Source organism: Mirounga angustirostris, unplaced genomic scaffold (genome assembly GCF_029215605.1).
Source record: "Mirounga angustirostris isolate CCGP_5_RB_7025 unplaced genomic scaffold, mMirAng1.0.hap1 SCAF_14, whole genome shotgun sequence".
NCBI classification, from domain to species: Eukaryota; Metazoa; Chordata; class Mammalia; order Carnivora; family Phocidae; genus Mirounga; species Mirounga angustirostris.
In genome coordinates, this window is record NW_026991722.1 from 93,050,755 (window position 1) to 93,076,560 (window position 25,806).

General features: G+C 48.8%; 1 pseudogene across 1 annotated transcript; it reads right to left on the reverse strand.

Annotated features, from left to right (window-relative positions):
• Positions 1-472: 472 nt before the first annotated feature.
• Positions 473-16,406, reverse strand: LOC135362472 (immunoglobulin lambda variable 3-9-like; annotated as a pseudogene). Its single transcript, XR_010407216.1, has 3 exons — positions 16,339-16,406; positions 15,647-15,948; positions 473-561 (listed from the first exon to the last, which is right to left on the reverse strand). The product of XR_010407216.1 is annotated as an immunoglobulin lambda variable 3-9-like (transcript).
• Positions 16,407-25,806: the final 9,400 nt, after the last annotated feature.

Consider the following 25,806-nt stretch of genomic DNA (forward strand, 5'->3'; position numbering starts at 1 on the left):
TTTTTCTTTCTTCAGGAAGAAATTAAAAGCCACAAATATTAAATATTCTTGTAAGATAAAGTTCAACTCATTTTGTGTCTGAAGTAACAAAATCCAAATTTAAATATTCTTGCCCTGTGGAAGTCAAGTCCAAAGTCTACACATAATTCCTAATTTTAAATTAATGTTCAATGACATTAAGGCCCTCTTGGATTTCTTTTTGTGTTCATTAGAGTCTGGGATTTTCCAACAATCACGTGTGAACCAGGTCACCATTATCAAGATGGGCTTAATGCCATTGGGCTTCGAAGTTGAGTTAGTTGCATTTCTCATTCCCCACTTTAAAGAGTATAAGGTGGTTGTGGGACCCACAGAATTATCACAGCACTGACTTTATGTCACTAACTAACCTCAAGTCCTAGGGAGATACCCCAAGTGAAATGTGGCTCTCAGGACATCACACTTGGTTCAATCTTGACCTGTATTACTGATATCAAATATGAAGTGGAAGCTCCATGGAATCTGAGAGCAGTTTGTTGGACAGAGAAAAAACAGCATCGATGGCTTCATCTTTGCAGGATGCTATTGGCACCAACGAGAGGTCAATTGTGGCAGTGTTTAACCTACGGAGGAGGCATTTTGGAGACACATTTGGGACAATGCTATTTTCTTCCATAGCATAAAATTTGGGGTGGTGGCAGCTTTTCTTTCTTATCTTTGCATTTCCCCTATGAGGCTTGTGTTTAATGTCCCTTAGGCTGCTTTGAGGGTTGGCTTTGTCCAGTGGTGTGGTTGCTCCCAAATCTTATGACTACACATTATAAGTCCTGTGACATAGTGACTTGCTTCTGTTGCTTCTTGTGGAATTGCAAAGGTCTGGGAAATCTGGCTTCTGGGGATGATTTCCCTATGGTCCTCACATTGGTTTTCAGTGAATCAAAGAGCCCTTAACTGAAGGGTTCAAAAATCAGTGTTAACATTTCAAAAATCTGCGTTTCTAGAGCATAGTTCTCACCTTTGAATGTAACTTAGGAAACTTGGGGAGCTTTAGCAATCTTGAGGCCCACATTGCGCCTTAACCAATTATGCCACAGTCTCTGGCATGGTGTGATGGTTAATTTCATGTGCCAACTTGGCTGGGCCACAGTACCCAGATTTGAATTGGGTGCCAACTTTGTAGTTTTGCGGATCTTTGCATTTTTAGGAGACACGCAGTTCCATTTTATCACCAATGATAAGGTGGGTATGGTTACCATTATGAATAGCAGGACCAAGTTAGTAATGAGAGTCATATGACAGAGGACATGGGTATCAGTCAATGATGCTGTTCCTGGAACTGAAATAGATGGGCAGCTTACCAATTGTTTTACATTTGTATAAATAGAAAGCTCCAATTGGCACATGTTTTGGCTTGCTACGGAACCTTACCAGAGACTCTATGCTCCTTATTAGCCACTGAGTTTCTATGTAATTGAGCTGCCTGCCTGAACTGGGTGTTATCGGACCAACCATTCCACGGCACTGGGCACTTATAGCAGCTCCCCATCATCAAACAGAAGAGATAATTCGAGATCGGGCTTCACCAGATCCTGAAAGCACAGGTGAGTTGCATGAGGAAGAGGCCCGATGCCCATGACCCCAACCCATACTGCATTGTGCTCTATCTGGCACAATTATGCCCCAGCAGGAACAAGCCTATGAACAGCTGATATAGAGCAAAAACCATAGGGCTGGTTTACAGAGGTTCCTGTATGATGTGCAGCCCACTCTGCTAGTCAACAGTGTTAGTTTTGCAGCCCTCATCTGGGACATTCCTGCATAATGTGGGTGGGGATTCAATAAGGCGACTTTGAGCAGAGGGCTTGATTTATTTTACCTGGATGGAGAGAAGGACAGAAGTGGCTTTATTCTAACCTATGGTCTCTGACTCAGTTATGGCTAGACGGTCAGAGACTTGGAAGAAACACAATAAGGAAAGTGGTGGAAGATGTTTGAGGAAGAGATATGTGAGTGGAACCCACCCCCAAAGGAATACAGAGCTATTTGTGTTCCATGAAAATGCCCGCACGAGTGAGTTCTCAAAGGGGAATGGCGTTAATAATCAGCTGGATAATGTAACATGACTGGGGACGGTGGTCAGCCTTCTTGTCCATCCACACTTGAACTTGTCTGGTGGGCTCCATAACAAAGTGGCCATGTTGCCAGTCGGGAGGTTATTCATAGGATAATCCCTAGGGAGGTCCACTCATAGCTGACATGGCTATGGCCGCTTCTCAGATCTACTCTGCCAACAGCAGAGACCAATCGTAAGTTCCTAGGGTGAGGCCATTCCCTTTGGAATCAGCCAGGAGCCTGGTGGCCGATGAACTACATTAGATCTCATCCATCATGGAGGGGAAAGCTCTGTCCTTTTTGGAATAGACCTTTACTCTGGAGAGGGACTTGCTTTCTTTGTCTGCAGTGCTTCTTCCCAAACTGTAACCCTTGCACTTACTGAATGCCTCACCCACTGTTCTAGTATTCAGTGTGGCTTCCATCCCAGGCTCACAGTTCACATCAGAAAAGGGCTGCAGTGTGCCGTGCCCATGGAACGCACTGGTTCTACCATGTTCCCCACCATTTGAAACAGCTGGCTTGAATGATGAACCACTGGCCTCTCACAGATTGTGTACTGTCCAGTCACATGGCAACACCTTGTGGGACTGGGGCAAGATTTGGCATGAGGTGATATTTGCACTGGGTCTGTGTCCAATATGTGATGCTGTTTCTCCCATAGCCAGCATTCATGGGTCCAGGAATCAAGAGGTGGAATTGGGAATGTCCCCACTCGCTGACAGTCCGGGTGACCCACTGCAAAATGTTCAGTCCTTGTCACATGACCTTACACTCTGCTGCCAAGAGGTCTTAGTTCTAGAGGAGAATATGTCCACCGAGTGACACAGCATGATTCTATCAACTGAAAGCTGAAATGTCCCCTTGTCATTTTGAGCTTGTCATGTCTCCATGGACGTCTCTCTGTGTGTCCTTCCAGCCTGAAATTCCATCCGCCACAAACAGCAGTCAAGAGAACATGACAGCCCCATCCTGCCTCCTGCATATGCACTCCTGATCCACATGGTGCAGAGGCTGCCTGGAGGACTGGGTTGGGGGTGAGATCTGGGAATCTCAGATCCAGGGACCTGGGCCAGACCTACTGTGCTTTGTCCACAGTCCTCCTAGGCTTAAGGAGGCTGACACAGTTGGGAAGGGGTTTGTGTCTCACATCTCCGGCTATCGATGTCACTGTGAGCATTACGACTACCGTCCCACACTTGACAGTAGTAGTCAGCCTCATCCTTGGCCCTGGTCCTCCTGGTGTATAGGGTGGCCCTGTCTTCCAAGCTGGAGCTGGAGAATCATTTGGGTATCCCTGAGGGAAGCTTGCTATTGTCCTATATGACAAGCACGGGGTCCTGACCTGGCTTCTGCTGGTACCACTGTATATCGGATTTCTATATTGTCTCCCGGACAGGTGATCATGGCCATCTGTCCCAGGGTCACTGAGCACAGGGCAGCTGGGTCAGCACCCGGGAGACCTCTCAGGAGCCTGGCCATGGGGCTGAGCTCGGGCCTTGCAGAGCTACAGACAACACCTGTTTCAGGGAAAGGTGGTCCTGTGGTCTCATCCCCTACCCCTCCTATGCCATGTCCCCTTTGTATCCTCCAGCTGAAGTCTGGTCCCATCCTCGACATGTCATCCGAATAGGAAACCCTCTCATTCTGACACGTGCTCATCATGGTGCATGTGGGAACTTCCTTGTTACACAACCACCTGCTGTTGGAGATTCATCACAACTTCTAGTCTATTTCCACGTGGTGCTTCTGTCTCTGTAACAACCCCCATCCCACAGCGGACCAGAGACTGGCATTGTCAACACTTTGATCCCTTTCATTTTTTTCATCCATGTTTCATGGAAACTTGTGAATAGTGTCAGAACCCACCCCTGACTGAGGGACTCACTTCAAGCTCTGGGTCTCTGTGAGGGTCCCCCGGGTCACATCTTTGCACACAGCGTGAGCTCTGGGGACTGGATAGTGAGTGGTCCCTCCTGGGAACTGGGTTCTGTCCCTGAAGCAAGGACAGCACAGGGACCAGAGATGTGGCCTGAGGCCGTGAAAATCACGTCACCCTGGAGACAGTCTCACAGGGAGGCTGCGGATGCTCCTTCCGGGGACCAGGGGTCCCGAGTGCCCCACCTCCCATCCCCTGAGGCACTCATGAGCAAGGAAGCTGCAGCCCCGGATTTGAGTTGGGGTGGAGGTGGGAAGGAGAGGCAGAGTTTGAGTAATCGGGGCATCTCTGGATGTGCCCAGCACAGAGGAGTCAGACCCTGGGAGCACTGGTGGACAGAGAGGGGACCCAAGTTTCCCATGTGAGGTGCTCACTGTGTCACTCCCATCAGTGTTCAGGGTGACACTGTGTGTCTGACCCTCAGAACATGGTCCCTGCAGCCTGAGGAGATAAGGATGGATCATCCTCACAGTCTCTGAGGACTGAGTCCTGGATCCCTGCTGACCCCTGGGCCTGGTGTCCCTGTGAGGCTCCCCCTGGGCAGCCCCAGCCTCTGTCCTGCAGCTCCTGATGCAGCCCTGCTGCCCCCTGCTGGTGGAGGAGGCTCAGACCAGGAGCTTCCCTCCTGCAGGTCCCTCCACAGCCCCTGTCACCTGAGGAGGGGTGTGGACCTGGGAGTCCTGCCTCCCACAGGCAGCTGCCCCGCCCCCCCGCCCTGCCCAGCCCAGCACACAAGGTCACATACACTATTCAGGAGGCAGGGTAGGTTCAATTCCCGTGCTTGTCCCAGGGTAAATGCCTTGGCCTCACCCGCTGGCTTCTTACAAAAAGGAGAGTTCAGGGTCAAGTATATTGTATTTGAAAAGGTCAATGTCCAGACAAACCTGTGTGGTATCCGACAGCCAGCAGATTCTCGTGTACTTAGGGATCAGGACCGATGATTCCTGCATCCCCATCAGTGTAGTTGGGTCATCAGAGCAATAGGTGATGATTCTGGTGCTAAGTTCAGGTGAGTAAGCACAGATTTAATTTTATTGTTATTACTCTTATTTTTACTACTTTTTTTATTATTCTAACCCACACCTCCTGGAGTTTGGAGCAGGAGGATTTGTAAAGTAGCCGAGTGTGTGGTTTTGTGGAACTGGCAAACTGCGCATTCAGACTTGGATCCAATTGCATATGATGCAGGTCACAGTGTAGATGACAACTTTTCCTTCAACCCACAGAAGATGGGAGACTCCAAGTCCAAGGTGAATTCACGGAGATCACACGGAGTTTCTCTAATTAGGAAGACCCTTACAATGTTTTGTATCATTTAACATGAAAAAATTGTGTCTTACATGAGTGTAAGCTTCCCCATTTCACAGCAGGTAAAGCTGAGGCCCAGAGAGGCTAGCTTCCCAGGAAAACAGAGGAGAGTAGGGTGAGTCCAGGATGGAGCCCAGATGTGTTGGATTCAGACTCTGGGCTCATCAAGGCAGAGCTTGACCAGGGTGGGTGGGAGAGAGGGTGAGGCCAGGCTGGGCAGCAGGGCTTCTGTCCCTCAGCTCACTGCTCTCCCCCTAGTGGCCTGGCCTGTAAGGGAGCCTGGGTAACATGCCGGTGAGGAGGGTCAGAGGTGTCATGCCCCAGATTTGAGCTGGAGGATCTGTGGGGACTTTGGAGGCTCTTTGGGGGTGCAGGGGCCTGGCCTGGGGCCTGCTGGCTCTGCTCTGCGTTATTGCTTTGTGCTCTCTGAGCTCCAAGTTTGAGGGAGTGACGGGGGTCTCGTGGCCTCAGTAATGGGGTCAGATGAGTCTTGGAGTGGACCCAAGTCCTGTAGGTTCAGGACACCGTGGGGCTCATTCTCTGGGTCATAACCCCTCCAGCACCCTCTGGGCTGACCTCAGGCTCCAGGTCATGCTCAGGGTCCTGTGGGGGCTGAGTCTGTGAGCAGGGCCTGTGCAGCACCTGGGTAGAGAGTGACGAGGGAGAGCAGAGGAGGGTCCAGGCAATGGTGGGGACCCCAGATTCTGTTTCTTGAGTCCACTGCTGAGCCTGGCCTCCCAAAGTCTCCCTCATGCCCTCTCACTGGTTCTTGCGAAAAATGCTCCTTCTCAGGCTGGTGGAGAGAATCTCTGTGCTTCTGGGCGAGCTTCATACATTTGGCTTACATGGAGCTTCCCTCACCTCTCAGCTCCATAGGGGAGCTCTGGTCACTCTGTGTTTGCTACCATAAAAATTGGGGGAGGGAGAGGTGAGGGCATTTCTGTTGATGTTCTCATGAAATGTCCCTTGTGATCATTTACTTCCATTTTTGTGTGCTTCACGTGACATGAAATATTCCATCCTAACCATTTGTAAAAGTTCGATTCATCTTCCCAGATTCTCTGTTCTGTTTTTTTTACATCCTGAATTATGGAACAGAATCGAGTGGGAGTATTGTCCTGATCTTGCACTTAGTATAAGTTCATTTAGTGTAGGTTTCTTATCCTTGGTTGTTGCTATCAAATTCAAATTGACAATGTCTATCTTTTAATTGTGGCGTTTAGGCGGTTTCCTGACTGTGAGTGGTAACATAGTTTATTAGATCACGTCTTGCTTTTTATTTTCTTTATGTCCCATGTTTTCTCTATTCTCCTTTTCCATTTATTTCTTGTTTTTGAGTAACAGAATATTTCTTACAATCTATTTTATTTCTGTTTTGGCTATTTAGCTGTAACTCCTTGCTGTCCTGTCATCTGTGACTTGTCACAGGCTACATTTAGGTGACGCCACTCCACGTGACAGAGAGCATCAGCCATTAGAACCCACTTCCCACTCTGTCTTCTCAGAGCTGTGGTAGGAATGTCATATCCATTACTGTTAGCTACGTGATAAATTCCAACATACGCAGAGATTAGATCAAAAATTCTTCATATTTATCCCTGTAGTTATCCTTTCTGACTCTTACATTCATTTTGTAGATTTGGATTCTTTCTGGAATCACTTCCTCCTGCCTGAGGGGAGTCCAGTATTATTTCCTGTGTTAGGGGTCTGCTGATGATCAGTTCTGTCAGTTTGGTATATCTGAAAAAAAAATTTATTTAGCCTTTATTACTAAAGGATATTTTCCCTGGATAAAAACATAAGTGGTTTCTTCTTGTTTTTCTCAGTAGTTTGAAGATGCTAATCCACTGCCGTCTGTGTGCATTTCTGCTCATGAGAAATCAGTCTGAATCCTTATCACTGTTCCCCTGAAACAAGTATCTTTCCTCTCTGGTTGCTTTTCACACTGTGTCTTTCTCTCTGCCGTAAACAATGTGATACCTGATGGGTGTTGGGGTATTGTTCCCCCCACCCCCATATCTCTTTGCTTGGGGTTTATCAAGAATTTGTAAACTATAGGTACTGAATTTTCATGAAATTTAGTACATTTGTGGCCAATGATTCATCAAATATTCTTTTCCACCCCTCCACCCTCACTCCCTGGGTTCACAAGCACATGTGCATGACGTTGCTAACATTTTCCTATATTCAGTGCTGGTCTGTTCAACTATAAACTCTTTTTGTGTCTTTCACTCTGCGGTGTCTGTGCTGTGTCTTCAGATTCCCTCACGTTCTCCATCTTGTCACGTCTGGTGCTAATCTCAGCCCTTGTATTTGTGATCTGAGATGTTACAGTTTTCATCTCTAGCAGTTTGATTGCAATCCTTTAATTTTCTTCTCTGTCTCTTCTTTGCATCTCAATCATTAGAGTAAATTTGGATGAAAGTCTGCAACACCGTCCTGCTTTCCATGCACAGCCCTCTGTCCTGTCCGGCAGCTTCCAGACCTGCCGCCCCAGGACCGCCTGGGCCCATTCACAACGTGAGTGTCTCTCCCACTGTCTCTGTCTCTCTGTGCATCACAGATAAATACACACATACATGAACATGACATCCATGTCCTATTGGATCTGCACCCTCTAGACATTCCTAAGTCATGCACCTCTTTAGCTCTCGCTCTTTGTTAAAATGGTTTTATTTTAATGCTTTCTTTAGAGTTTACAGTTCTCACCTCCTACCTTAAGAAAGTTCCTCCCAGTGATATGACATCACTCACGTGCAGGATGAGGACCTCATAACATGGTCTCATCTTCCTCATCATTTGTGCTCTCATTGTCACGTGTATTATTTGTAATCCATTATGAATCAAACACATTGCTATATATTTTTTTGCTTTAAGCAGTTGACTTTTATATACATTAACCATTAACATTGTTTGTATATTTATCTTTGTAGTTATGACACCAGATGCTTTTTATTTCTTTGTGTAGGCTCACATTTCCTTCTGTCACCCTTTCCTTCCGTCCGAGGGCCGTCCTTCACTGTCGCTTGTGCTGAGGGTCTGTGGGTGATCAGTCTGGGTGGTTTGCAGTCTGAGAAAGGCTTAGTTGTCTTCAATTTTCAATGCCATTTTCCCTGGGTAAGGAACAAACTTAACAGTGCTTTCTATTAAGATTTTGAAACCATTGCTTCCCTGTATTCTTGCTCACATGGCTTGTAATGAGAAAGGTGCTCCCAGCACGACGCTGGTTCTCTGTAGGGAACACGACTCTCCTCTCTGGCTGTGAGAGTATCTGCATCACTGGTTTGTAGACATTTCATCCGATGTGTGCTGGGCTGTCTCTCATGTTCCCTGTGCCTGAGCTTCGCTGAGCTTCGTGAATACATTGGTTCCTGGGTTTCTCCAAATTTGAAGCCTTTCTGTAAATTAGATCTTCACAGATTTTTTGCTTCACCTTCAGTTCCTTATCTTCCCTCCCACAATCCTTACACTTGCACATTGTCTGGGTGGTGTGAAGGTGTCTTCCAGGCACCGAGCCTTTATAATGTCTTTAGGGTTTTTGCTCTGTATATCATTTTGAATAGTTTCCATCACTTAGACATCAAATTCTATAATCTTCTTTGGCGGCCTCATATCCGTTGTCAGTCTCTCCTGTGTATTTCTTAATTTCGGACCATTTAATTTAGCAAAGATTTAAAAGATTTGGACTTTGAAAAATATCTTCCATATCTGCTCCTAAACATTCAGAGGAGATGGAGTTCCTAAATCTGTTTACAAATCCCCTGCCGATCCACCCTGGAGGGTTGGGAGGAAGGGGACAGATTGGGGACCTCATACCTGGGGACCTGGGTCAGAGCTGCTCATTGCTTTGTGCACAGGCCTCCTGGAGCTGGAGGAGGGTGGGACACATACAGGGAAGGGGTTGGTGTCTCACTCCTTGGCTGGCCTGGCCACTGAGACCTGAGAGGTGGAGTAGTCTTTATTTTCTGATCCCATTCTATACCTGGCACTATGAGGCTTTGCACAGGTTCAGGGTCCAACCTAGATCACAGCTTGTGGGCCACAGAGACCAAATAAAATTCATCTTCCCTCAATAGCACATGGCGTTTCCAAAGCCATCACGGTGCTGTAAGTGCCTGCTCTCAGCTGTGAGTCCCTGGAGCAGGTCATAGGGGTTGTGCCTCAGTATCCCTCTTTTGCAGTCAGGGTCAGGAACAGATCAGGTGCAAAAAGAAATATTGTCATATAAGAGAATGAGAGAGGACCTCAAAGTTTAGTAACTCTTAGAGGGAAGGGTTGTCATAAGTAACTTGTCTTCACATTTGGGGAAAAATATATAAGAAATATCTTAATCTATAGGTTACGTCAAGAAAAGCTTACCGAGAAAATAACTGTGTTGCAGAAACTGAGAAAGGGAAGAACAGAATTTTCCAGTCCCCTGTAGGAGGACCTTCTAAGAAGGAGGAAGAGCTGTGTCCGGCAGGACAGGGGACTGTCAGCACAGGGAAAGGAGGGGGAAAGGAAACATGTAGTCACAGGAAGGGTGAGTGTTTGTGGACAGTGACAGCATTTTGTTTCATTAGGATGGGCTAGGGCTTGGGTTGGTGGGGGACTTTTTGGCTGCACCTGTATTGGAGAAATAGGCTATGTCTCCATGGGCAAGACCGTACACGCAGGTACCCTGAGGAATTTGTACTTGAGAATGAGGGATGACACTGTAGATAAATGGCCAAAGCCAAATGACCTGAAGGTCTCAGGTACTGGTTACGACCCCGGGCTGCGTGTCAGAAGCCCTGAAGCCCAAGCCCTCTGCATCTGCAGGTGGTTTTGCCAGGTGATCCCTGCTGCCCCCTGGTGGCCGATCCACACTGCCTGCTGGAAGGGCAGGCATAAAGGTGTAGATTGATAAACCACAGCTCAGTTTCTGAGTCCTGATCCAGTGAGGAATGACTTTTCTATGCATGGCTTCTGCCTGCCTCATATTCTGACATGAGGGGCCCAGATTACTCATGAAAACATGAACAGGCTCATTTGGAGGAAAGAGGACTGGTTTCACTGAGGCTTCCCTGCCCATGCGTTAGCATTGGGGAACCCAGTACTTAGGGGATGGCTCTTTCTGGTGCCAACTGTGGATGCAGGTCTGATGTGTGTGTGTGTGTGTGTGTGTGTGTGTGTGTGTGTGACCAGGGCCTAATGTCCCAAAGACAGAGAGAGGAGAGCATCCACCCAGCACACATATATTCAGACCCACATTGGTCTGGCCCACATTCCATCCTGGGCATTCTGCATGAACAAGACACAGTGCCTACTGAAGAGGGAACTCTGGCACTGGTCAGGTCAGCAAGAGAAACAAGCAGTGAGACATGTGAAGAAAGCCCTGTCCTGACTTCAGGTAGGTGCTGAGGTTGGGAGGGATAGTCGTGGGGAAGAACAGGACAAACCTGAGAGGTCTGAGATTCAATTCCAGTTCCAGGCCTGTGTGGAGATTTCTCTTAGGTTAGCGCTTGGGGCACAGAAGGATGTGTCCGGTGTGTAAGGGGCAATTTCCAGGTAATAAGTCAGGTCCTCTGCGCAGCTGCTGGGAACATGGAAGGGCCTCCAGGAGGAAGCTGCTGAGGTAGGAACAGGTTTGGCACAGCGGTGCTCAGTGCCTGGGATCTCCCTAGGTCACCTGGGGGCTGAGGTCGCTCAGGGCAGTGGTTATCATCCCTCCCCTCCCCCCAATACACACCTAAGCCACAGGGAGACCAGAGTCTCCACGTGCTCTGATATTGTCCCCCCGTCTTCTCCCCTGTTCATGACCTGCACTGCTTTCCCCGGCATCCATAGACTGGCCGAGCTGAGCTGGAACATGAGGGAGGGGTGCACCTGACAGGGAAGGGAGCTGGGAGAGGAGTCCAGGTTCCCGGAGAGGGAGAGAAAAGAGCAGAAGCCAGCAGGTGCAAGGCAGCAGCTGTCCCCTGCCCCAGGCCAAGAGGGGAGGTGGGCCAGCCTCAGCCAGAACGTTCCAGGTCCCGAAGGAGACCGCTCCTTCCTCTCAGTTCTGCCCGCTGCCTGTTGGGGGCGCTGCTGCACTTGGCCACAGTGACACCTGCTGACCAGGGAGGTGCCCGCCCGCCCATTCATGGTCATGATGATGAGAAAGCCTCTGGTGGGAATCTCCAGATTATAATTCCCTAGAGGGACATTGTCATGATCCTTTAACCCGAAAAATCCCTTGACATCTTATTTTAGTCATAGGGACACCCATAAAAAAAATCATCATTCTTTTTTTTTTGTTCTGTTTCAAAGGTCAATAAGTAAATTTTATTTATTTTAAGATTTTATTTATTTATTTATTTGAGAGAGAGAGAGAATGAGAGAGCATGAGAGGGAGGAGGGTCAGAGGGAGCAGACTCACCGCTGAGCAGGGAGCCCGATGTGGGACTCGATCCCGGGACTCCAGGATCATGACCTGAGCCGAAGGCAGTCGCTTAACCAACTGAGCCACCCAGGCGCCCCAATAAGTAAATTTTAGATGAAAGATTCCAATGGCACTTGATAAGTTTTTGTGAGGAGAACATGGTTTTCTTCTCGCAACTCCTTTGAAGATATCGCTCTGACACAAGCCAGGGTGGAAATAGGGGAAGCTTCTGCTTTTCCTTCTTAATAAATTCCTCCTCTGTCATTTGGACCTCATGCTATGCTCTACAAATCAAATTCAAAACTGCAAGTGAAAGATTCATGGAGAGAAATTCAAGTTATGATACAATTTTATTCACATCTTGGAAAAGGTCTCTCCCCTTGGAACTATAGGTGAGGCCCGAATGCAGCCGTGGCCACCACACGGGGTCACATGGGTTTGGGCGTGAGTCCATGTGGGTTGGACCTGAGCTAAGGGTCAGACCTGCCTGGCGCAGGTGACTTGGGGCAGTGGGAGGACAGTGGTGCCAGGAGAAAGTCCCCTGTGGACCCCAAGGTGGTGTCTGCACTTCCTCCAGAGTTTTGTGAAATCTGAGGGCAGGGCCTAGGGCAGCAGGGGCCTGGTCCCCTCTTCAGGAAGCCTCAGGCAGCCCTTCTGCATGTGAGGACAACTCATCCGGGAACCAGAGGAGACACAGCCCCTGGGGCCCACCTAGGCTGCCTGGACCCAAGGAGAAGAGGAATTCCCGCAGGACTGTGCTGCCTGAGGCAGCTGTCTCCCCTCCCGAGTGATGCGTGATTACATCCGGGGTCCAAGTGATGTGCAATGACATCCTAAATCTGTACTATGTTCTGTAAAACTTGACTAGAGTCCTCATAGTCAGAAGAGACCCCAGTCTGCCATTGTTCAGTAGGGTACACACAGAGTGGAGGCCAGAGAACCTGCTAGACTCTCCCCCAGTTCACGGGCCAGGCCAGGACCAGGGAAACACCTGATCCCAAAGCCTGAGTAGCAGCTGCTCAGAGGGCAGTTGAGAGTGAGAGCCAGACCACCGGGGATAGTTTGTGTCCCGTCCCCCATCCTTCTGTGTCACCTGGATCACTACCGGGCACTCCGAATGCCACATTAGGTGGCTCAGCACTGGTCAGCCTTGTCCTGGCTTCAATCCTGGTCACGCTCAGGGGGCCATTTACCTAAGTTCCATCCTCAGAATCAGCCCCAGATGGTCACTCACATCTGTATATATAACCAGCTCGGGGACCTGGCGTGCCTTCTGCTGGGACCTAGAGACATGTTCACGCCTGAGCTCATCCCCAGGGCAGGGGATCCTGGGCCTGATCAGGGCCAGGACATGGAGGGAGTCAGGCTCAGGGCAGGGGAGGCACGGAGCCTGGGAGAGAGGAGAGGAAAGGGTCCTGGAGGAAGACAGGCTGAGTCAGAAGTGACGGTCACAGCCCTGTGAGGGGAGGGGGCAATGTGGACACAGTGAGGGCAGGGCCCTGACCCCATGGCCCCGGAGTGGGAGGGAGAACAGAGCACCTGGGCCTCACAGTGTGCCTCCCTGTGGGCGTCTCACCTGAGCTGGGAGCAGCAGGAGAGCAGGGGTGGAGCCACTCAGAGTGCGGTCCTCGGAGAACCAGCGCCACAGGCTGAACTGGGAGCTGTCCCCAGCTGCACCTGCAGCTGCATCCCCTTCCCCCCCACGCCGGGACCCTGTGCTCACTGAGCTTCACAGGGTGGGGTCCAGGCACCGTGGCAAATCTCGCTTCCTCTGCTTATCTCCCTCGGTCCTGCCCCGCCACCTGGGACATGGGGCTTAACTGGCCTGCTCTGCTCAAGGGAGCTTGAGTCAGATTTGAGACCCTGTATGATCTGAAAAATTGTTTCAGAATGGACTCTGTCACTGGTCACCTGGAGAGTGTGCTGAGGATGGTGATCCCCCGGGGAATATTGACTGCACTGCTCTGGTGGCAGAGACTGAGCCTTGTCTCCGTTTGTCTCGTCCTGGGAGTGAATCATGAGGAAAAGTGAGGGCACTGGCTGGGGTGATTCATGGTGACTGTCACGGGGGAGCTGGGTGTCTATTACACAAGTGGGGCAAGCAGGGGTATGTATGGATTCAGGAGATCCCCTAGTACTGCCTGGATTTGTGATTCCAGTCAGGAATGTGCCACGACTCCATGCAGCAGGTCTGATGGACCAGCCTTCCAGAAGGATGGTTTATCCTGCCAACTGGCTGGGATGAGGACTTGCACAGGTATTTTCTGAAGAGAGGGGATCAAGCGGTGGGTGATGAAGAGAGTAGTTCTAGATGCCCCTTCTGAGCACAGGGTAGTGGCAGAAATGAACATGCTAGAAGTCACACATGTTTCTCCTTATGTTGTAGGAATGTGTTGGGATACATAGCAATCATATGCTTCTGTTTTCTCCACCTCTGTCATCCCATTATCATCTAACACCAGGCGTGTTAATGGTATGAAACTGTCTATCTCAATATTGACCTTTAGGATAGCAAATCATGTGGGACAAAAATAAATATCCCTAGTCGTGGGGTAGTTGCCTATTATCAAGTGGAAGCAAGGTTACCGCTATTCCCTTTCTTTGCAGACTGTGGTTTGCGTGGGTCTAATGGATTTCATGTGGGCAACGTGGGACTCTGGCGGCCCCATACGTGTCAGCATTGACAGACTGGACTGCGGCGTTTCATCAAACTGTTTTCTGTCCCTATTTCCGGGCAGGGTGGGTGTAAGGAAGGATTCTTGTGCAAGATGTGGAGATGGGAGTAAGGCAGCACCCCTTCCTTGTGTGTCTCACGCCCATGGTTGAGTATCTTCTGGCCACTCTGTAGGAGGGGGCAACTGTCCCAATGTCCCTCATTCACCATCAGGATGGACGTGACTCTCCAACGGTCTGTCAGAACCCAGAGCACCTAGTGTGTCTGGATATTTTCTCCTCGTATACAAATAGAAGAAAGGATGTCCTCTGTCTGGCGATTGGATATGCACCTTGAGGATGTGGGGGAGAGCCCCCAGCTTTGTGACTATATATAGTGGCCCCCTTTGTTCCCTGGGGACCGTCTCCAGAATGCTGGCCATCCCAGATGGGTTCCTGGAAGCAGATGCTGAGACAAAGAAGCGCATGTGTAAAAACCTGGAAGGAGAAAGGATATCAGGCTGGGCAGAAAGAGAGCGACCCACAGAGAGTGAGCCATCAGTTGAGGCCTCCTTCCTGCAGGCCTCCCCTCTACAGCTGGGACCTTTCAGGACATCGGAACCTGAGGCAGGGCCCTGGGATATAGGCCTCGGGAGATCATTCTCCTGAACCTCTCTGAGAAGGGACAGAGACCTGGGGAGGCAGATTGCTGAAGCAACAGCGCTTTCCAGCGAGGAGCACCCGTGTGAGCTGTCAGGGGCTCCGGGCAGCAGTGGGTGGGTGTGTGAGCCCAGAAGAGGGGATGTGGGTGACCCCTCAGTGTCTACTGTACCCACCTGTTCCACTCTGGTCGAGGAAGCTCCTCTCATGTCCCCAGGGCTTCAGGAGCTCAGCTGAGCTGGGACGATTTGAGCTCTACTCCTGGTCAGTTGGGAGAACATTAGCCCACGACCACCACATGGAAATGATGAGACATTGACCAGTGGACAAAAGTCTCCTTGTGTCTTTTTTCCACCCGGGCCATCTGTCCCCAGTTCACACCCGAGGCCAGAGAACCAGGGCAGGCTAGTGTGGTCAGCTGTAAATGCTCTCCCGACCCTCCCTGTGCAGAGCTGCCTGGAGGGCTGGGTGCGGAGGGAGGCCTGGGGATGTCAGACGAGGGGACCGGGGTCAGAGCTGCTCATGCTCTGTGCACAGGCCTCCTGGGGCTGGAGGAGAGTGCGACACACACGGGGAAGGGGTTTGTGTCTCACTTCCCCATCTGCCTGTGTCACCGTGAGCTTTAGTACTGCTGTCCCACACCTGACAGTAATAGTCAGCCTCGTCCTCGGCCCGGGCCCCGCTGATGGTCAGCGTGGCCGTGTTCCCCGCGTTCTGCCTGAGAATCGGTCAGGAGTCCCTGAGGGCCGCTTGCTATCCTCATAGATAATCGTCACGTGGGCCTGGCCTGGCTTCTGTTGGTACCAGTAAGCATATTTCCTTCCAATATTGTCGCCCCCACAGGTGATCCTGGCCGTCTGTTCCAGGTTCACCGACTTCGAGCGGGGCTGAGTCAGCACATAGGAGGCCATGGAGCCTGCAAGAGAGAAGATGAGAGGTCAGCTTCCAGCCGGGGTGTCCTCCCCTGGACACTCCCGCCCCTGGCTTAAGTTCCAGTGGTTCTCTAGGCCTGATTCCACCCTGCTGTCATCTTTGTTCCTGGGTCCCCTGGGACTGCCTGGTGGATGGAGCCTTTGAACAGATGAGAAACACCCCCCCCCCTTCTGGGCAGGCACAGCCCTTCAAGGATCACACAGAGCCAATGAGCTAAGTGGGGGGATATCACCACCCCAGCCCCTCATCCCACAGCAGGGTCTTGAGCATCCTCCACCTCCCGCACCCCCTAGAGTCCACTCTTGAGCTCAGAGTCAGGGCAGGGTTGTCCCAGACCCCAGGGCTGGGGTGGGTGTGAGCCTGGGCTCAGCACCTGTGCAGTGAGCCAGGAATGCGAGGAGGAGAGGGGTCCAGGCCATGGTGCAGGTGCCTCGATTTTGCTCCCTGAGGCTCAAAGCTGGGCAGATGTCCTCCCAGGCGTCTCTTATCCCCTTGCTGGAGACACCGCTGGTTATGCAAAGCAGCCAGATTTCAGGGCAGCTGCTGTAGACCCTTGTGGTTTAGAAATGGGCTCAGCTCCAAGGGACTTAGAGATGGGAGGAGCAGCCCTGCAAACCCATCCTCCCGCCCAGGTAATTCTCATTCACCCTGTGTTCCCATAGTCTGGGGTCCAAGCTCTATCCCTCTCCCTGTCCTGACCTGGCTCCTGAGCTGTGAGGTGGAGTCTGTCTGCATTTTCTGAACCCATCATAGAATGTTTACTCTCTAGGTACGAGAGGATCATAGGTCAGTGTGTGTCCTACCCTTGGTCTATGTTGCTGAACATCAGAACATGAACAAAATTCCTCCCTTGCCAGGTACACGTGCAGTTTTAGGGAATCATTGAGGTGCTGGAGGATTCTTTGCCAAGGGAGAGCTCCATGGACTGTTCGTGGATGCTGTGCCTCAGTATCTCCAGGGTGCACTGCATGCCAGGGCCAGACCCAGTGCTTGAACAAGGCTCGACAGTGCCTGAGTGTAGCAGGAATGGGGTGGCGTGGAGTGTCATGAAGCACTGGACCCGTGCTAGAGACAGAGACAAATTGCACAGGAGAGAGATAAGAGACCCCAAGTCAGAATTTTACATGAGAGCAAAGGTGATAGTGTAGAAAACCTAGACCTTCAGCTTCTGGTCTCTGGTCCTGGTACCCAACCCTCCCTGTTAGAACCCCTGAGGCTTTGCCAGGTGATCTCTGCTGCTCCCCAGGGGCCGCTGCACCCTGGCGGCTGGAGGCGCAGGGAAATCCTCTGTCCAGGCGGAGATTCAGAACCACTGCTCACATCCTGATTGCCCCTGACCCTGCACTGCTGGCCCCAGGGGAGGATTTGCTCTTCTCTGAGGGGCCCCAGCCGGCCTCAGGACCAGGCTGGAGGAGTCAGATTATCCCCCAAAATAGGAAGAGGCTCCTGTGAAGAGAAGGCAGGGCCCATCTGAGGTATCAGGGCTCATGTCTCTGGGGTGGTGGGTGGTCGTGGGTTTGGTTTTGGGGCTGGGCACCTGGGGACACAGGACTCAGGGCTGGCCTCTCACTTATTCTGGCTGCTGGGGCACCACATAGTGTGATGATGACTCCTGCCAAGGACAGAGACAGGAGGAAACACCCAACCAACAAAAACGTGTTCAGACCCAGCAAGCTGGGTCTTCCATAGCTTCGATCCTGGGAAGTCAGTGTGAACAAGACACAAGTCTTTCTTGGCTTCCTGCCTTGGGCGGAGCAGCATAGGGGACACAGTTCCTTTGGTGAGACAGCACACAGTCCCCAACCCCGTCTGCCTGCATCTTGTCTTCTAGGATCATTGAGAAGCCACGCTATTGCTATTCTCAGGTCTGTGTAGGTCAGCATTGACCCTGTGGCCCGGAGCTAGGCCATCGACGTGTCATTCAGCTGGGGATCTTTCTGGGGAGTTTTGTCTGTGAATGAACGAAGCAGACTAGATTTATGCAGTGCTCTTTCTCTTGTACTTGGGTGTGATGGCTGGAGCTGCGGCAGCCATCCTGAAGTCTGTTGTCAACAACAAGGCAAAGCCAAGCCTCCATAGTAGTGATGATGGTAGAGATAGTGAGAGGATTTGGGACCTCACGGAATTGGTAGTACCTGGAGAACTGCCAACTGACTTCAGACTGACTTCTGCCTGGGGAAAAACAGCTGCTTGAATGTTCATGCTTCTGATTAGATGGGCATGCAATGCATTACACACTTCCTGCCCAGTTGGGATAATAACTAATACAATTACTTAAATAATGTTGGAAGAGCCTGTGCAGCATTGGTTGATGAGCAGAGAAATGAAGTGACATCAGGCAAAATGACAGGCAGGGAGTGTGTGGGGAGAGGTTGGAGGAGGCTTCTCTGCGGAGGGGACTGTGGGTTTTCAGTCAGGATGGGAAGCAGGGACAAACTGAAGTGTATTTGGAGTCAGTCCCTGTGGGGAAGAGTCTGGTTTGTGTGGGATGCAGGGACCGTGAGGACCTTAGAGTGTGTGATTCCAAACTAATTGAGCTCCAATGTGACATTTTCTCATCAGGTAAAAACTCAGTGGCAGGAGTGATGTGTTAGAATCCTCATGCTGTATGTTTCCAGGAAAGTTGAATCACGAGAGGAGCCCTGTGTGACGTGCCCAGCACAGAAGTCTCAGCTCCCTGGGACCTCAGGTGGAGAGACAGGGACTGGAATTTCCCATGTGAGGTGTTCAGTGTGTCAGGACTCCTCTCAATGTCCTGGGTAACAGTGTGTGAGTCTCACCCTCAGAACAAGGTCCCTGGAGTTGAAGACATAGGGATGGATCATCCCTACTTCCTTCTGAGGACTGAGCCCTGGACCCCTGCTGACCCCCAGGCCTGGTGTCCCTGTAAGGCTCGCCCTGGGCAGCCCCAGCCTCTGTCCTGGGGCTCGTGATGCAGCCCTGCTGCCCCCTGCTGGTGGAGGAGGCTCAGACCAGGAGCTTCCCTCCTGCAGGTCCCTCCACAGCACCTGTCACCTGAGGAGGGGGATGGACATGGGAGTCCTGCCTCCCACAGGCAGCTTCCCACCCTCTGCCAAGCCCAGCCCAGCACAGAAGGTCACATACTTGGTGCAGGAGGGAGAGCAGGTGAGATTCCTGTACTTGTCCAAGCATTGGAATGCCCTGGGCTGGCCACTTTTCTTCATACCTCAGGGAGAGTACAGGGTAAATTGTAGTACATTTCTAGGTTCTCAGGCTAGGGACGAAACCTTTGTGAGATCCTATCAGCACCCCTCTTTCTCCATTTAGGAGTCGAGTCTGTTAGCGTCTGCATGTCAGTGAGTGTCACTGGGTCACAGGGGAACAGGGGATGCTTCTAGCACTAACGTTCACATGTGCACCAAACTGTTGATTAGCATTATTCCTGTCATCTCTGCCCCTGCCGTTTCTATCACAACCCACAGCACTCGCAGTCTGGGGGAGGATGGTTTCTACATGAGCCTCTAGGGTGATTTGGAGGAAACAGGGAAGTTGGGAATTCAGGCCTGGTTGTGCAATTTCACTTCACACATGTCAAACTTTTGCTGAGCCCGTTTCCTTGGATTTCTGCAGAGGTGGGACAAGAGACTCTCAGCCCAGCATCCCTCACTGAGACCCTGTAGTCTCTGTTTCATTCATAAGATTCTGTGCATGTGTTTCTATCATTGAATTTGGAAATAATTGTTCTAACATCAGTATAATCTTCCCTATTTCATATCACATAAAGTTGAGGTCCAAGGAGACTAGGTTCCCAGGAAAGCAGAGGAAAGTGGGACGAGTTGAGGATGGAGCCAGGTGTGCTGGGTTCCGATCCTGGGCTCGTCAGGGCTGAGCTTGAGCAGGTCAGGCGAGAGGGAGGGTGAGGCCAGGCTGGGCACCTCAGCTCACTGCTGTCCCCATCCTGGCCTGGTCTATGAAGGAGCCTCCTCAGCCTGCAGGCGGGGAGGGTCAGCAGGGGTGTGTCCCCTCTTAGAGCTGTAGGATCTGTAGGGACAGTGGAGACTGGCTGTGCAGGGGCCTGGCCTGGCTCTTTCTGGCTCTGCTCTGTACTCTTGCTTGGTCCTCTCTGTCCTCCAAGTTGGAGGGAATAACAGGGGTCTCCTGGATCCACCGCTGGGGTCAATGAGTCTTGCAGTGGACACAAGGCCTGCAGGTTCTGGACACCGTGGGGCTCATTCTCTGGGTCCCACTGCCTGCAGCACCCCGTGGGTTGAGCTCAGGGTCAGGGTCATGCTCAGGGTCCTGTGGGGGCTGAGCCTGTGGGCAGGGCGTGGGGCAGCTCCTGGGCAGAGAGTAATGAGGGTAGCTGGAGATTCCAGGCCATGGTGGGCACCCCAGATTCTGTTTCGTGAGCCCACAGTTGAGCCTGAATGCACCAAGTTTCCCTCATACTACCAATGGTTCCTGTGGAAATGCTCCTTCTCAGGCTTGTGGGGAGAATCTCTGCTTCTGGTTGAGCTTCATGGATCCGGTTCATGTGGAGCTGTGCTCACGTCTGGGCTCCACACGGGAGCTCTCGTCACTGTGGGTTTGAAAATCGTCAAGGCTCGAGTGCCAAGGGGCATGTGAGGACATTTCTGTGGCTGTTCTCATGAAATGTGCCCTGGGGATACTTCTCCGTGTGGGTAAAATATGTACCCAAATTTCCACACTGTTTTTAAGTGTCCACATTATCTTCACAGATTCTCTGCCTGTTCCGTGAATGTTTCATGACCCACGTTGTGGAGCAGATTGGGTGTAACTTGTCCTAAATTTTTGTTTAAATTTTGTTCATCCTTTTCTTTACTGGAGGTTTCTGATAGGCAGCATCCATGTGGGTGTCGCTGTGAAACTCAATCCGACACCCTGTCTTACAGTCGCGCTGTGTAGACCATTTCCCGAATGTGATTAGTACTATCGTTTCAATACAGCTTCTTGCTTTTATTTTCTCTTTGTCCCATGTGTTCTTTGTTTCCTGGTTCCATGTATCTCTCTTTTTTAAAAATCTAAGTGAGCATTGTCAAGTGATTCCATTTCTTCTCAACGTTTGGACTCATTGGCTCTAACTCCTTATGACCTCATTACCCCCCATCCCCCCAACCTTCCCCCCATCCTTCAAGTCTCCATCCAGGGGATGTTACAGCACTGTCACATCCAGAGTAAGAACCTGAGAGCATACTTCTGTGTTTGCGCTCCGGGTTTTTCCTGTCATTTTCCTGCATATTACTTTTAGCTGTACTATCAATTCCAACTTAGGTACAAGTTATAGTTGCTTTAGACAGTCAGTTACCCTTAAAGAGAGTTGTATAATCAACAGCATTAATATCTATCCCAGTAGGAGAACTTTGCATGTCTTTCTTTCATTTTGTAGATTCAGTTCATTCTCGAATCACTTCCTCCTGCCTGAGGGATGTGCACTGTTATGTCTTATGAGTCAGCTGATGATGACTTCTGTCACTTTCTGTATATCTGAAAAAATGTTATTTATTCTGTATTTTTGGAAGATGTATTCCCTGGGTAAGGATTGAAGTTCTTTTTCCTTTTTTCATGTATGAGAAATGCTAATCCACCATCTCCCTCTGCATTTCTGCCAATGAGAAATCTGCTAGAATCCCGTTTGTTCCCCTAAACATAGTGTATCTTTCCCCTCTGGATGCTTTTAATACTGTTTCTTTTCATCTGCCTGAAACAATTTGATATTGATGGGTGTTGGATTTGGCTTTTAAAAACATATACTTATTGTGCTTGAGCTGTTGAACTTTTTGGATCTGTGGGTTTTAGGTTTTCATGAAATTTAGAACAATTTTGAGCAATATTTCATTAAGTATTTTTCAAGCTCCCTGCCCCTCCTTTGGGGACACAGTCACAGCCTCTTACATTGCTCGGGTTGTCCCATGTTCAGTGATGCTCGTTCACTTTTTAGAGTGTTTGTTCTGTCTTTCCCTTTGCAGTGTCCGTGCTGTGTCTTCAGATTCCCTCACGTGTTCTTCTTGTGGTGTCTGTTGCTCATCTCAACGCTGGTATTTGTGATCTGAGACAATGTAGATTTCGTCCGTAGAAGTTTGAGTTGGGGAGAGAAACATCAAATGTTGGAGAGGTTGTGGAGAAAGGGGAACCCTCTTCCGCTGTTGGTGGGAATGGAAGTTGGTAAGCCACTTTGGAAAACAGTGTGGAGGTTCCTCAAAAATTTACAAATAGAGCTACCCTATGACGCAGCAATTGCACTACTGGGTATTTACCTGAAGGACACAGATGTGGTGAAAAGAAGGGCCACATGGACCCCAATGTTCCTAGGAGCAATGTCCGCAATAGCCAAAGTGTGGAAAGAGCCGAGACGCCCTTCAACAGATGAATGGAAAAAGAAGATGTGGTCCATATATACAATGGAATATTACTCAGCCATCAGAAAGGATGAATACCCGACTTTTCCATCAACATGGATGGGACTGGAGGAGATTATGCTAAGTGAAATAAGTCAAGCAGAGAAAGCCAATTATCATATGGTTTCAGTTATTTGTGGAAAATAAGGAATAGCATGGAGGACATTAGGAGAAGGAAGGGAAAAATGGGGGTGGGGGGAATTGGAGGGAGAGATGAGCCATGAGAGAGTATGGACACTGAGAAACAAACAGGGTTTTACATGAGAGACGATGGAGTCTGAAAAACAAACTGAGGGTTCTAGAGGGTAGGGTGTTGGGAGGATGGGTTAGCCTGGTGATGGGTATTAAAGAGGGCACATTCTGCATGGAACACTGGGTGTTATGCATAAACAATGAATCATGGAACACTACATCAAAAACTAATGATGTAATGCATGGTGATTAACATTACAATAAAATATTAAAAAAAAAAAAAACCCAGTGTTTTAGAGGGGAGGGGGGAGGGGGAATTGGTTAGCCCGGTGATGGGTTAAGGAGGGCACGTACTGCATGGACCACTGGGTGTTATGCACAAACAATGGATCGTGGATCACTACATCTAAAACTAATGATGCAATGTATGGGGATAATATAAGAATAAACAAATTAAAAAAAAAAAAAAACCAAAACTAATGATGTATTGTATGGTGACTAACATAACATAATAAAATTTAAAAAAAAAGAAGTTTGAGTTGTATACTTTAATTTTCTTCTCCTCTTAATGTGTTCAATCAGTCAGACTAAATTTGGACCCAAGTCTGCAACATGGTTCTTCCTGGGATGTCCAGCCTTCTTTTTTTTTTCTTTTTCTTTTTTTTTTTTTTTTACTATGTACTTTATACTTATATATTTATTATAAACATAGTCCTATATATAATATGTAACATATATATGTATATAGTATAATTAAATAATTATAAATACTGATACTGTAACCTCATCCATTTTACAGGTGAGGAAACTGATGCACGGGGAGGTTATGTGGCTGGTTCAAGGTCATCCTATAAGTGATAGAGCTAGGCTTTAAACAAAGATATTTGCTTGCTTCCAGGGCTAGAAGTTTTGTTTTGTTTTGTTTTTTTCTTAACATATATTGCATTATTTGTTTCAGAGGTACAGATCTGAGATTCAACAGTCTTGCACAATTCACAGCGCTTACCAGAGCACACACCCTCCCCAGTGTCCATCACCCAGTCACCCCATCCCTCCCACCCCACCCCCCACTCCAACAACACTCAGTTTCTTTCCTGAGATTAAGAATTCCTCATATCAGTGAGAACATATGATACATGTCTTTCTCTTTTTGACTTATTTCACTCAACATAATACCCTCCAGTTCCATCCACGTGGTTGCAAATGGCAAGATCTCATTCCTTTTGATGGCTGCATAATATTCCATTGTATATATACCACCTCTTCTTTATCCATTCATCTGTCGATGGACATCTTGGCTCTTTCCACAGTTTGGCTATTGTGGACATTGCTGCTATAAACATCGGGGTGCACGTAGCCCTTCGGATCCCTACTTTTGTATCTTTGGGGTAAATACCCAGTAGTGCAATTGCTGGATCATAGGGTAGCTCTATTTTCAACTTTTTGAGGAACCTCCATACAGTTTTCCAGAGTGGATGCACCAGCTTGCATTCCCACCAACAGTGGAGGAGGGTTCCCCTTTCTCCGCATCCCCGCCAACATCTGTCGTTTCCTGACTTGTTAATTTTAGCCATTCTGACTGGTGTGAAGTGGTATCTCATTGAGGTTTTGATTTGGATTTCCCTGATGCTGAGCGATATTGAGCACTTTTTCATGTGTCTGTTGGCCATTTGGATGTCTTCTTTGGAAAAATGTCTGTTCATCTCTTCTGCCCATTTCTTGATTGGATTCTTTGTTCTTTGGGTGTTGAGTTTGATGAGTTCTTTATAGATTTTGGATACTAGTCCTTTATCTGATATGTCATTTGCAAATATCTTCTCCCATTCTGTCGGTTGTCTTTTGGTTTTGTTGACTGTTTCCTTTGCTTTGCAAAAGCTTTTTATCTTGATGAAGTCCCAATAGTTCATTTTTGCCCTTGCTGCCCTTGCCTTTGGCGATGTTTCTAGGAAGAAGTTGCTTCGGCTGAGGTCAAAGAGGTTGCTGCCTGTGTTCTCCTTTAGGATTTGGATGGACTCCTGTCTCACATTGAGGTCTTTCAAACGTTTTGAGTCTATTTTTCTGTGTGGTGTAAGGAAATGGTCCACTTTCATTCTTCTGCATGTGGCTGTCCAATTTTCCCAACACCATTTGTTGAAGAGACTGTCATTGTTCCATTGGACATTCTTTCCTGCTTTGTCGAAGATGAGTTGACCATAGAGTTGAGGGTCCATTTCTGGGCTCTCTATTCTGTTCCATTGATCTATGTGTCTGTTTTTGTGCCAGTACCATGCTGTCTTGATGATGACAGCTTTGTAATAGAGCTGGAAGTCCGGAATTGTGATGCCGCCAGCTTTGCTTTTCTTTTTCAATATTCCTCTGGCTATGCGGGGTCTTTTCTGGTTCCATACAAATTTTAGGATGATTTGTTCCATTTCTTTGAAAAAAGTGTCTGGTATTTTGATGGGGATTGCATTGAATGTGTAGATTCCTCTAGGTAGCATGGACATATTCACAATATTTGTTCTTCCAATCCATGAGCATGGAACGTTTTTCCATTTCTTTGTGTCTTCCTCAATTTCTTTCATGAGTATTTTATAGTTTTCTGAGTACAGATCTTTTGTCTCTTTGGTTAGATTTATTCCTAGGTATCTTATGGTTTTGGGTGCAATTGTAAATGGGATCGACTCCTTAATTTCTCTTTCTTCTGTCTTGTTGTTGGTGTATAGGAATGCCACTGACTTCTGTGCATTGATTTTATATCCTGCCACTTTACTGAATTCCTGTATGAGTTCTAGCAGTTTTGGGGTGGAGTCTTTTGGGTTTTCCACTTAAATTATCATATCATCTGCAAAGAGTGAGAGTTTGACTTCTTCTTTGCCAATTTGGATGCCTTTGATTTCTTTTTGTTGTCTGATTGCTGTGGCTAGGACTTCCAATACTATGTTGAATAGCAGTGGTGATAGTGGACATCCCTGCCGCGTTCCTGACCTTAGGGGGAAAGCTCTCAGTTTTTCCCCATTGAGACTAATATTTGCTATAGGTTTTTCATAGATGGCTTTTATGATATTGAGGTATGTACCCTCAATCCCTATTCTCTGAAGAGTTTTGATCAAGAAAGGATGCTGTACTTTGTCAAAAGCTTTTTCTGCATCTATTGAGAGGATCATATGATTCTTGTTCTTTCTTTTGTTAATGTATTGTATCACATTGATTGATTTGCGGATGTTGAACCAAACTTGCAGCCCAGGGATAAATCCCACTTGGTCATGGTGAATAATCCTTTTAATGTACTG